Below are 13,252 nucleotides of genomic sequence, written 5' to 3' on the forward strand. Positions count from 1 at the left end.
AGCCATACATCCTTTTTGGTGATATATCTCTTTGTATCTTATCACTTTTTCTAACTGGATTATTTGTCTCATTTAATGTTGAGCTTTGAGAGATCTTTATACATTTTAGGTATGAGTCTTTAGACAGACATGATTTTTGCAAATAGGTTCTCCTAGTATTTAACTTGTCTTTGTATCCTCTTAACAAGATCTTTCAGAGAATAAAAGTTTTTCATTTCAATATTGCCAAATTTATTTATCTTTTTGGTTTGTGCTTTGGTATGTCTAAGAAATCTTCACCAACCCAAGGTATCAAAGATTTTTTTCCTATTTTCTAAAAGTTTATAAGATTTGCATTAAAATACTTGGTTCATATTTAATTCATTTTTGTATCATGCTTGAACTGCAAGTTGACCATTTTTTGCCTTTGAATATAAAATTGCTCCAAGTTATCACTTATTGAGAAAACAGCTCTTCCTCCCTTAATCAATTTTTAAGTTAAATATAAATAAATAATTATCTGAAGGCCAAGTTGACCAATGTTAACATTATGTTGAACTTCATTTTATAATATACATAACCATGAGATAATGCATGTTAATAACTTCCAAAGAACTGCAGAAAGTATTATAAGGGTATCATTGCTATTATCATACTCCTTTCTCTATAAAACTTAGTCAAGTTATCTTTAGATATTAAATGATAGATGATTCTTCTTATAAATTGGATTTTTAAGCTCTAAGATGCTTTGGCCTGCAAACATGTCAATAAGAGCTGAAAGTGATGGATTTTCCTGATACTGATATATGACAACTAGGAACTGTACAGAGAAAATCAAATTACTTGAATAAACTAATGAGCTCTCAAATGTCAATACATAACTAAATAAAAAAGAAAGAAAGAAAATTTTACTCTTTCTGGAGTTTGTTTCCTTTAGTATCCCATGAGTCACAGAATTATAGCACCAAAATGAAGCTTTAGACTTCATCCAGCATTCTCAATGTATATATACAATTGGATACCCAGGTTCTGGGTAGAATACCTAAAACAAATGCTAATGATTTTTTCTGCATGTCAAATGATTTTGTTTGTTTAAATGAATCGATGAGACCATTTAGCATGGTAGTTAAGAAAGCAAACTCTAAGCAAAGGCTGTCTGGGTTCAAATTCTGCTCTTCTTACTATGTAAAAATTGTTAAGTTAAAGTGTTGGGTTCAGATATAATAGAGATAAAATAATGAGCTGTTTAGAGAATTATACTAAAAATAAACTGAATATAAAACACTTAAAATCCTTGACAATTAGTAAATATCAATGATTATTTTTACTAACTTTCCACCTAGAAAATTCATTTCACCTGGTCCATAATTCTCAGCAAATCAATCTTTCTCCCCTCTCAATCCACACATGTTTAGGCATTCCTCACTCTAAGACTTACATTTTATACCACTGCTGAGCACTCTGTGATGATATGAATCATGCCCTGTTCTGGTTTTTGTGGTTTAAAAAAAAACAGCTATCACAAAATATACCATCTCAATCATTTTTAATTGTACAGTTCAGTAGTGTTAAGAATATTAACATTGTTGGGCAACAGATCTCTTGGACTTTTTCATCTTATACACCTGAAATTCTATACCTATTAAACAACTCTAGTTTTAAATACCAGAACCCTCAGCAACTAGTTGAGTATGTAGAAGCTTGAAAGTACTATATAAAAATGTAGCAAATTAAATTTGCATCCCCACTAGATCACAAACTCATTTCTTAAACTTCTGACAAATTTTCCTTTGAAATGCCATTTCCTGTCTTTCTGGCATCAACTTAACTCATCAAATTCATTCAGCCTTTCTCTTCTCATACCTTAATTTGAAGTAGATATCCTACCTTCACACTCTTCCATGTTCTAATTCACCTTTACTGCCTTTAATATATTTGCATATCTTACAAATAACATTCCCACATCAAAAAAAAAGTTGAAGTCTCTCTTCAGGTCTTCTAGGAAGTGACGTGTAAGTTACTTAGTTTGGTTTTACTCAGCGGCTCACTCCGGTGTGATTCTCTGCAGCCCAATGGACTATAGCCCGTCATCTTCCTCTACTGTGGAATTTTCCAGGCAAGAATACTAGAGTGGGTTGTCATGACGTACTCCAGGGGATCATCCCAGCCCACGGATTGAACTTGCATCTCTTGTGTCTCCTGCATTGACAGGTGTATTCTTTACCACCACACCACCTGGGAAGCCCCCTATCCCATCACCTCATGGCAAATAGAAGGGGAAAAAGTGGAAACAGTGGCAGATTTTACTTTCTTGAGCTCCAAAATCACTGCAGATGGTGACTGCAGCCATGAAATTAAAAGACGCCTGCTCCTTGAAAGGAAAGGTATGACAAACCTAGACAGCATACTAAAAAGCAGAGACATTGCTTTGCCAACAAAGGTCTGTCTAGTCAAAGTTGTGGTTTTTACAGTAGTCACGTATGGATGTGAGAGTTGGACTGTAAAGAAAGTTGAGAGCTGGAGAATTGATGCTTTTGAATTGCAGTGCTGGAAAAAACTCTTGACAGTCCCTTGCAAAGTAAGGAGATCAAACCAGTCAACTCTAAAGGAAATCAACCCTGAATATTTATTGGAAGAACTGATGCTAAAGCTGAAGTTCCAATACTCTGGCCACATCATGTGAAGAGCTGACTCATTAGAAAAGAGGCTGATGCTGGGAAAGGTTGAAAGCAAGAGGAGAAGGGAGCTTCAGAGAATGAGATAGTCAGAGAGTATCACTAATGGAATGGACATGAATTTGAGCTAACTGGGAGATAGTGAAGGACAGAAGAGTCTGGTGTGCTGCAGTCCATAGGGTTGCAAAGAATTGGACATGACTTAGCAACTGAACAACAACAACAAGAATTCTAGACCCTACTTGTGATGCTACTCCATGGGGCAATGACTTTTCTTCCTACCTATAACCTGGGATGACATGCTTGCTTGCAGCCTTTGGGAGGATCAATTTTTTAACAGGCTTAGTCTATCCAGTAAGTAACCATGGGTTATTCTGGGTGGTAGAATTTCTGCAAATGCAAAAAAGCAAAATAAAATAAACATACATAAGTCTAGATTCTCAACATCTGTCTGTCATTTAATCAAAGGACCTGCCTCTCCTTTAATCCTTGCTTGACTTTTCTGCAAGGGTCAGACACACTATAGATGTCTGAGCAGTCCCAGAAACTGGGAACTTCACAGAGTTCATAGAAATCCTAAACAGGGGCCCAATATTATTTTCCTAGATTAATTCTTATAAAATACATACCCTACTGACAAAAATGTACGAGTAGTCTATCCTAAAGGAGATCAGTCCTAGGTGTTCATTGGAAGGACTGATGCTGAAGCTGAAACTCCAATACTTTGGCCACCTCATGTGAAGAGCTGACTCATTGGAAAAGACCCTGATGCTGGGAGGGATTGGGGGCAGGAGGAGAAGGGGACGGCAGAGGATGAGATGACTGGATGGCATCACCGAATCAATGGACACGAGTCTGAGTAGACTCTGGGAGTTGGTGATGGACAGGGAGGTCTGGCGTGCTGCGATTCATGGGGTCACAAGTAGGACACGACTGAGCAACTGAACTGAACTAAACCTCCTAATTAAGAAAGAAGTGGTTGAAAATATTATTTTTGTATTTGAAAATCTCCTAAGAGGGAAACCAGTTCTAATAATTTAGAGTGGAAAAAATATGTTGATATTACAACTGAACCTCTCATCCTTTATCAGTTAAGTCACAGGCTGTGACCAACTTCTCCAAAAAAGGAAATTTCCAGAGTTGAAAAAATTTCACCTGCTGTTTTTATTTCTGTACTTCTCTAAAGAGCTTAACATATATACTGAGTTATGCATGGAAAAAGTACAACCTTCTTTATGTAATTATAGAAATCTTGTGGGAGCTGCTTCAGAATTGAATGATGTGTATATTATAATTATCAGAAACAAATTCAATCTAAAGAATAAAAATTGGAAACCTGTCATTCTGATGAAACACATATCTTGAGCAGAAAAGCATACAAGTTGCTGTACAAAATTATGTTTCCCAACTACCATGTCAACCTGTATACCTTTTCAGTAGAATCGACTTTTATTTACAAACCACTTGAAATTTAATAAATTGAAGGTTTATAGGCGGGAAACCCTCCAAACCTTAAATAGGCAACTCTTGTGCATACGTGCATGCTAAGTCACTTCAGTCATGTCTGACTCTTGAGATGCTATGAACTATAGCCTGCCAGGCTCCTCTGTCCTTGGGATTCTTCAGGCAAGAATACTGGAGTGGGTTAGACATTTCTTACGTTTACCTAAAAAAACATTCTGAGATTGAAAACAAGAGCTAGATTCAACAGATCTTTGTCTTAATATACCTTAGTATCACTATAAATATTTTTGACTCTCATTCCATGGATAGGATTTATATGTTTACAGAGCTCAGGATTAAACTGGTTTTGGAAATAATCTTTTGAAGAGGACATCGAAATTTCTCTTTTCTTTGTGTGCTTTCTTGGAAGCAGAATTAATTCAAGCTAATTTGAGTGAATGGCAACTTGAGACTTGTAAAGAGAGAAGGGTTGAATACAGTTAATTCAATCAACAGAAACCTGATATCAAAATAGAGTATTACACTATCTGCGTAGTTCATAAATACAAACACGTACTCCAGGCATAGAAATTTCACACCTTCATTTGTAAAGACTAAATAAGAGACCTTTATACCAAATAATTTGATGGAGAATTACAAAATTAAAAGCCACAAGACAAAACAACCCAAATAACAGAGATGTGTGCATGGCACACACAGGTACCTTCTAACATTGTTCTCTCACACCGAAAAAGTGCTGTAACATTTGCTCCTGTCTTTTGTCTCTACTTAAAGACATTTTAGATTGATTTCTCTATGTCTATACATTCTTGCTTTATAATACTGTCAACTGAGTCTACAAATTTCCTTTAAAACAGACTCTTGGACCAACATGGTGAATACAAGGCAGTATGAGATCTATAGAGCACAAACAATATTTTGATTTTTATCATTATTTTTTCTTAATATGGTCTCTTACTAGTAATTACGCTTGCTATAAGATAAATGGCCTTCATTAATTTGCTAGGGTTGCCATTATAAAATACCATAGTGCCTGTGACTTAAAAGCAGAAATTTGTTTTCTCAGAGGTCTGGAAGCTAAAAGCCTAAGACAAAGGTGTTGGCGGTTTGAGTTTCTTCTTCCTTGAGAACCGTGACCACCTTCTGATTGTGTTCTCATGGGGTCTTTCCTCTGTGCACGGGCATCTTTGGTGTCTATGTGTCTAAACATCCTCTTTTTAGAGGACCACCAGTTAGAGCAGATTAGGACTCACCCTAACTGCTATATTTTAACTTATCCCTTTAAAGACTCAATCTCCCAACACAGTCATAATCTGAGGTACTAGAAATTAGTGGAAATTAAAGCTTCAATATGTGAATTAGGGGGCGACTATTGAGTTCATAACATGGACCAAGTATGTTACGGTATGAGTAGTTTTCAGCGGTTGTCTGTATACCCTCCCCACAAAATCTCTTCATTCTCAGTTGAAATCTGTAGAAATAGGGGCTTCCTTGGTGACTCTGACTGTGAAAAATCTGCCGGCAATTCAGGAGACCCAGGTTCAATCCCTGGTCAGAAAAATTCCCGTGGAAGAGGAAATGGCAGCCAACTCCAGTATTCTTGCCTGGAGAATTTATGGACAGAGAAGCCTAGTGGGCTACAGTCCATGGGGTTGCAAAGAGTCAGACACTGCTGAGCAACTAACTCATATAAATAAAGTGATCATGAAAAAGCCAGTGGCTCCTATATTTTTCTTGGTCAAGATCTATGAAAATCAGTTTCACTTTACTAGTTGCTTCCTATAAATTTAAATAGAAAGGTTTGCTTGTTTTAGTCAAGTTCTATCTTGAGAGCAATACATTGGTTTCCTACTCCTGGAATTACTTAATCAACTTTTATTGCAATTACCATTAATTTCTTATTCTAAACCTTCCTAGCAAATTAAAAAAACATAGACTTCTAAGATTTTTAGAAGGAAAAAGAACATGGGAACAGGAACAGTTATGTCAGTTATTCTTAGGGAAGATAATGTCATCTCCTAAGAAGCCAGAACATTTTCCTCTTTCTTTCATGACAAATAAAAAAGTGGGAGAAAGTGAAGTAAGATTCAAACAGCAAGATTATTCAACTTAACTGGGGCCAAAATCAACATGGTCTGGTAAGAAGTTTCACAAAGGGAAGTGATTTAAGAATTTATTTCATCAATTCATACTTACTTGAATTAAATAACTAGGTCAAACAAAAAATAGAAACTTCATGACCACCCAGTGACTTCACATAATTAATTAGTTTATATTTAATTAATTAAATCATATATTAAAATATGGACATGTACCACAAGGAAGTACAACATGCCAGGCAGTCAATAATATTTCATCAAATACTGACAATGTTTTATAGCTATGCTTTATACGAAGAGGGGAGCTAGGTACATTGAATTCAGTAACACTACTAAAGATTGTTTTATCTACACTTAAAAGTTACATATAAGTCTTCAAAAAGTTAAGTCGCCATATGACAAACCAATTCCACTCTTAACTATACACCCAAGAGAATCCCCAGATGAAACCACAGGTCACACAAAAACTTGCAATAACATTCATAGCAGCATTACTCATAATAGACAAAAAGTGGAAACCCAAATTCCAATCAATGTATGAGTGAATGGAAAAATGTGGTATGTTCACACAATAGAGTATTATTCAACAATATAAAGAAATAATGTACTGATACATCCTATAACAAAGATGATCATTGAAAACATTATACTAAGGAAAAGAAGCTAGTCATAACAGACCATATACTGTGTGATTTCATTTACATGACATGCACAGAGCAGGCAAACATATAGAGTCAGATAGTGGATCAGTCTTTGCTTAGGGATACTGCAGAAGGGATCCAGGAGAATGAGAATTGGCTGCTAATGGGTATAGAATTTCCTTTAGAAGTGACAAAATGTTCAAATTAGATTGTGGTATTGGTTGCCCAACCCAGAGAATACACTAAAAAAAAAAAAAAAACCACATTAAATTGTATATATATATTTTTTTTAATTGTATATTTTAAATGGTCAAAGAATATGTGAACTGGCGGTAGAGCATGAGATGGTTAGACAGAATCACTAACTCAATGGACATGAATTTGAGCAAACTAGGGGAGACAGTGAGGGACAAGGAAGGCGAGCCTGCTGCAGTCCATGGGGTCACAAAGAGTCAAACATGAGTTAGTGACTGAACAACAGCATATCTCAATAAAGTATTATTTATTAAAAAAAGTTCTCCATGGCTCAGCCTTTCCTCAGTTTATCTCAAGCGTTTTTGGAGCATAGAAGTATTCTGCCTAGATAACATTCACTTACAGCTAAAAGTAAAGAAAAGAAAAAGAAAAAAAATTACACATTTATTAGGAAATATCAATGAAACAATTCACCTTCTGTTCATTTTTAATGCCACCTGTGACCTCTGTTACTAAAGTCAGTGTACTTCTATAACCTTTCTTTCTCGTATAGATAAAACATCAATTTAGTTTTGGATTCAAAGCAAACAGGATCATTATGTTTGTAGAGTGTTCCATAGCTCTGCTCTTTTAGCAATCTGTGACTTATAAATAATGCAAGATCTTTTCCTTCTCTAAATGACTTTCTTGAGGCATGAGTCTTCATACATGGAAACAAAAAATGGAAAGAAGAAAAGGAAAAAAATGAAAGAAGAGAAATAAATCACCCCCCCAGTCATGGAATTCCATCTATTTCTAGCTCCCCAATTGAAATATGAACAACATCTGTTCTCTTTTGTAGTTGCATCAAAAGCCAACTGTCACACACTTAGCTTTTTTTTTTTTAAATCAAAGTAAAGGTAAATTGTAGCTAATCTGAAAAGTTGTTGTGTTTTAGTCTTGCTTCATAAGGGGAAGGAAAAAAAGATCGGTTTCTAAGTGACCTCTGACCTTTGAACCACAACCTTCTTGCCACTAAAGCGTTCACCACCTCATTTAATCTCCCCTCTCTGCACTGGCTCAGTGAAAAGAAAAGGAAACGGAAAAAATAATCTGGGGACTTCATCAATTTTTCATGAATTTTCATTTAGGCCAGAACCCCGTCTTACCCTGGTCGATAGATCAAGCTGCTGTCATATATTTACCACCTGGGGCTACAGCTGCCATCTCTAGGGGCTGCCACTGACTCAAGCTGCATCAGAGTCAGCCTCAGTCTGTGCGAGGACCTGCAAGCTCCTTCTGCTCCAAACACAGGGAGCATCAGAGTTCACATTGAAACTCTATCTGAACCAGTTACGCCTCAGCTCTCTTGGTGGTCCCATCGGAAAACTCTGTATTAAATTCTTCAGTGCCAAGTGCCTTGCTTGTAGACCCTGCAATTCTGTTTTCTAAATATGTAAAAATCACTTTTTTTTTTTCTTGGCTAAAAACCTTCTTGGAGTTCAAGTGATTTAAAAAGTACTTTCTGGCCTGTTTTATTTTTTTTTCCCCCAAAGTAAGATAAAAAAAATAAAATATGAATAAAGTGATTCAAATCTCTACTGCAATGATAAGTTCTAAATGACTTTTTCCTGCATTATATTATTCCCTTTCATAAACTGAACTATGTATTTAAGAGAAAACAAGAGAGAATAAATACACTATGATAAAAAAAAAATAGGCTAACTTCCATACAATCAGTTAAGACAGATGGTTATCAATAAAACTGCACACTTCATATGACAACAGGAAGCAAGACTGTTGAAATTTGAAATGAAAATCAAGATGAAGCAGTGTCAAAAATTCCAGATTTTTTATCAACAATTATTTCACAATAAAATTTATGTTTGTTTGCTACTTCTCCATATATTCTTAAGCACCTTCAGTTCAGTTCAGTTCAGTTCAGTTGCTCAGTCATGTTCGACTCTCTGCGACCCCATGAATCGCAGCACGCCAGGCCTCCCTGTCCATCACCAACTCCCAGAGTTTACTCAAACTCATGCCCATCAAGTTGGTGATGCCATCCAACCATGTCATCCTCTGTTGTCCCCTTCTCCTCCTGCCCCCAATCCCTCCCAGCATCAGGGTCTTTTCCAATGAGTCAGCTCTTCGCATGAGGTGGCCAAAGTACTGGAGTTTCAGCCTCAGCATCAGTCCTTCCAATGAACACCCAGGACTGATCTCCTTTAGGATGGACTGGCTGGATCTCCTTGCAGTCCAAGGGACTCTCAAGAGTCTTCTCCAACACCACAGTTCAAAAGCATCAATTTTTCGGCGCTTAGCTTTCTTCACAGTCCAACTCTCACATCCATACATGACCACTGGAAAAACCATAGCCTTGACCAGCTGGACCTTTAAGCGCCTTATATACACCTCAATCAATTCTCAGCTGATTTTGACCCTCTCCCCAGTCCCTGCCCCATCAAGAGGACATTTGACAGAACCTGGAGAAAGATTTTGTGGTCATGACCTGGGCTGTTGTTGTGTCTAAACTCTTCTGCAATGACTGTAGCCTGCCAGGCTCCTCCGTCCATGGGATTTCCCAGGAAAGAACACTAGAGTGGGTCACCGGTTCCTTTTCCAGGGGAACTTCCCCGCGATTGAATTCATGTCTCCTGCATTGACAGGTGGATTCTTTACCACTGAGCGCCAGGGAAGCCCACAACTTGGGTTGCAGGGGTCCTACTGGCAACTCCTCAGTAAAGACCAGAGATGCTGCTACACATTCTATGATGCACAGCAGAGCCCCTACAACAGGGGATACCCCATCACAAATGGTAATAGTGCAGAAGTTGGAATACCCTGCTGTGGCTCCCTCAAAGCCAATTCAGAGCTGAACTCTTGAAAGAACAGGCACTTATCATGTGCCACTCCAACTTCACCACCTACTTATTCTTCAGCTGCTGTACTTTCTTTCCAACCCTGGAGCCCACAGATACTTTTAATTAGACCACCCTGTGGCATTTGCAGTGCCAAATACTTCTCTTTCTTAAAATTATTTGCTTATTTTTCTTGTCACTCCATTCCTCATATTCCATCACCTCAATACCTTCTCTAAGCCTCCTGCACTAGAATCCTTTCCTTTGCCTGCCATTAATGTTAGGGATCCATACACGGGAAGTGATCTCAGGTCTTATCAACCATCCCCTACAAAGAGCTTGCCTGGGCATTCACATCCACGGCTTCAACTTCCATCTGGGAAAGACCTCTCAACTCCAGGAGCTCTTTTCTTACTGGAACATGGCATATATTTACCTTGCTATTATTTCATTGGTATGTGCAACCACACTGACTGCACTATGCTATTTCCACTAGAGCTATTTCTCCTGTATCTGCCATCCCTTTGTATCGCAGGTATCATAACACACCTAGTCACTCCACCAAAAACATCTGGAAATTACCTTTATCTCCCAAACCAACCACAAAGTGACACAGTTTGTAAATATGATTCAAACTATTTCCTTCTTTCCATCCTCACTGTTTCATACAATTTAAAATCTAACATATACTTTTCTCTGAATGATTTTATAGCTTCTAAGTCCACTCTGACTTCAATCTCCATCACTTTAACCTAATCTTCAATTTTCTTTCTAACATTCTCCTTTTACATAGCAAAAAGTCTAGATTTTATGGTTTACCACATGACTAACTTATGCTGCCCACCAACCTCATATCAAGCTACCTTCAGTTCTCCAAATACATAGTGTTTTCAGGCTTCCATTCTTTCCTTTAACAGACTCATAAATAGATGTGCCATAATTGAGCAATTATGTTGTATCCTAAAATATGAAGGCCAGACATTTATATGACCCATGATGGTTCCTATCATTTTATAAAAATATACCTTGGTTATCAATAGTACTGACAAATCACAATGCTTTGACCTAGATTTCCATATTAACACATTTTATGAAACACACAAGGAAAGGAAGAATACTGATGAGCTAATGTGAAAAGGATGAGCAGCATATAAATGGATATTATTTGATCTCGTGTTGCCTCAAATGGCATGAACTGTTGACAGGGCATTAGAAGAAAGAATTTTATTCACTAGCTGAATCCAATTTAGAACCCATCTTGTTTTCCCCCTCTAAGCCAGAAGCATTTTTTAGCATTCCTCAAAGCTGACTGATTTAAAAAATAAAGAAAAATGCTACTTCCACATTACATGAAAAAAAAAATCATGGTTTAAAATTTTCCTTCTCAAACAGTTTGATTCATTATTAATGACGCAACTAGGAAAGAGAGAAATCCTTTCAGTTAAATAAAAGTGCAAGGTGCATGTGTGTTAGAAGCAATTTTAAGAAAGATAAGGCTCAGAAAACAAAATGTTTATAGCTGCCGAACAAAAAAAAGTGACTGATTGATTTATATAAAATTTAATGTTAAGGATTAAAAATATAGTCATTTGCTTAAAATAAATAAGCTAACAGGATACATAGTACAACACAGGGACTATAGCCCATATTTTATAACAACTATAAGTGAAATTTAACCTTTAAAAATTGTAAATCACTATGTGGTACACCTGAAATGACTATAATATTGCACATCAACTATACTTCAATTTAATAAGTAAAAAGCATTATTTGCTATTGAGTAGATAAAACTTTTAATTAAAACTTCTTTATTTTTTTTATATAAAATGAGCCAGATTTCATTTGACTGTTTTCAAAATATGGCATAATTATCTAAAACTGAAAATTAGAACAAACGTGGCCTGATCGTGAATTCCCCTTTAACTTATGGTGAGAATCTTGGTCACCCAACCATCAAGGGCTTCATTCTATTTATAAAAGGAAAAAATAGTGCCTGTTACATTTATTATAAAGGGGTCCTGTGAGGAGAAAAGTCAATAGAATTGACATTGAAACATTTTGATATGTTTGAAATGTTCCAGAAATAAGATAATTCAAAACAAAAATAAGCAGTTAGGAATATTTGCTTTCTTGAGGTTTTGGGTGTATATATATCATATCTCACTAAACTGCTTTTAAACTAACTGCTTTTAAAAGAAAGTTATAAAAATGAAATTACTTAGCTTGTTGTTGTCGTTTTAGTAGCTAAGTCATGTCCAACTTTTTTGCAATGGTCTATAACCTGCCAGGGGATTTCACAGGCAAGAATACTGGAGTGGGTTGTCATTTCCTTCTCCTGGGGATCTCCCCGATCCAGGGATCTAACCTAATCTGGTACAAAATGGCATTGCTAGCAAAAGTTCTAATGCTTATATCTCAAAGTACAAGTACTTCACAGAATAAATTAGGGTTTTAGAATTAATGTAGTGTTTTCCTATTGAACTTACACATTTCAAGCATGGAGCAGGTTCCAGATTTCCTAGTACAAACCATAAATCTAAATACTGGATGCTTAAGAGCAAAAACTTTCATTGAGACAACTGAGTAAGAAATTGTATGATTTTGTTTACTAAAAGATGCTTTCATATATAAAGATAATGATATATTGTTGAGTATTTCAATACATATATATACAAGTTTTATAATCATGTGATACCATATAGTCTGTGAATATAGTATCAATTAATTGTAGACATAAGCCCATGAAATATTATATCCATTATATTCCAGCTATGCAAAAAAAAAAAAAAAAAGACTCATGCATTCTGAAATATTTCAGTCATCTTATCTATGAACACCTACTGGTACATGCAAGAAGTTGAAAAGCACAAAATTGTTTTAAACTCAATTACTACCATCTTATTCACAAATAATTCTTGATAAAATATTTCTTCAAAAGAGAGAATACCAAAATTATATGATGCTGTTTAACTTTTTTTTTTTTTTTTTTTTTGCTGTTTAACTTTTGACACCAAATCCTCACGTATAAACCAGAAAACAAATCTAATGTATTGTGAAATTTGTTCTGGAAAACCATTTGAAAAATAAAGGTATGGAGTCAATGGTCAAATAGATGTAAAGTCTTGATATATTGATTCACTAGTGTTATTTGGGCTACATGATTAACAAATAAAATCTTAAGTGTCAAAGGCAGGACAAATCATTAGCTACTACTGATTATAAAATCTGAGCGAGATCTTCCTGTATATGAACATTTTGACTATAAACAGAAATCACTTCTCTTCTCTAGTGCATTTTTTATAAAAAAAATATAATTGCTTTTGTTAGTATATTTTCCTCTACATGCCTTGGGGCATCTCTGA

The 13,252-nt window shown here is 35.9% G+C and overlaps 1 protein-coding gene across 7 annotated transcripts in view; it reads right to left on the reverse strand.

Annotated features, from left to right (window-relative positions):
* Nucleotides 1-13,252, reverse strand: part of ROBO2 (roundabout guidance receptor 2) — a 655,957-nt gene that overhangs the window by 573,953 nt on the left and 68,752 nt on the right. The gene's annotated exons all lie outside the window — the stretch shown is intronic.

This window comes from Muntiacus reevesi, chromosome 21, assembly GCF_963930625.1.
Source record: "Muntiacus reevesi chromosome 21, mMunRee1.1, whole genome shotgun sequence".
NCBI classification, from domain to species: Eukaryota; Metazoa; Chordata; class Mammalia; order Artiodactyla; family Cervidae; genus Muntiacus; species Muntiacus reevesi.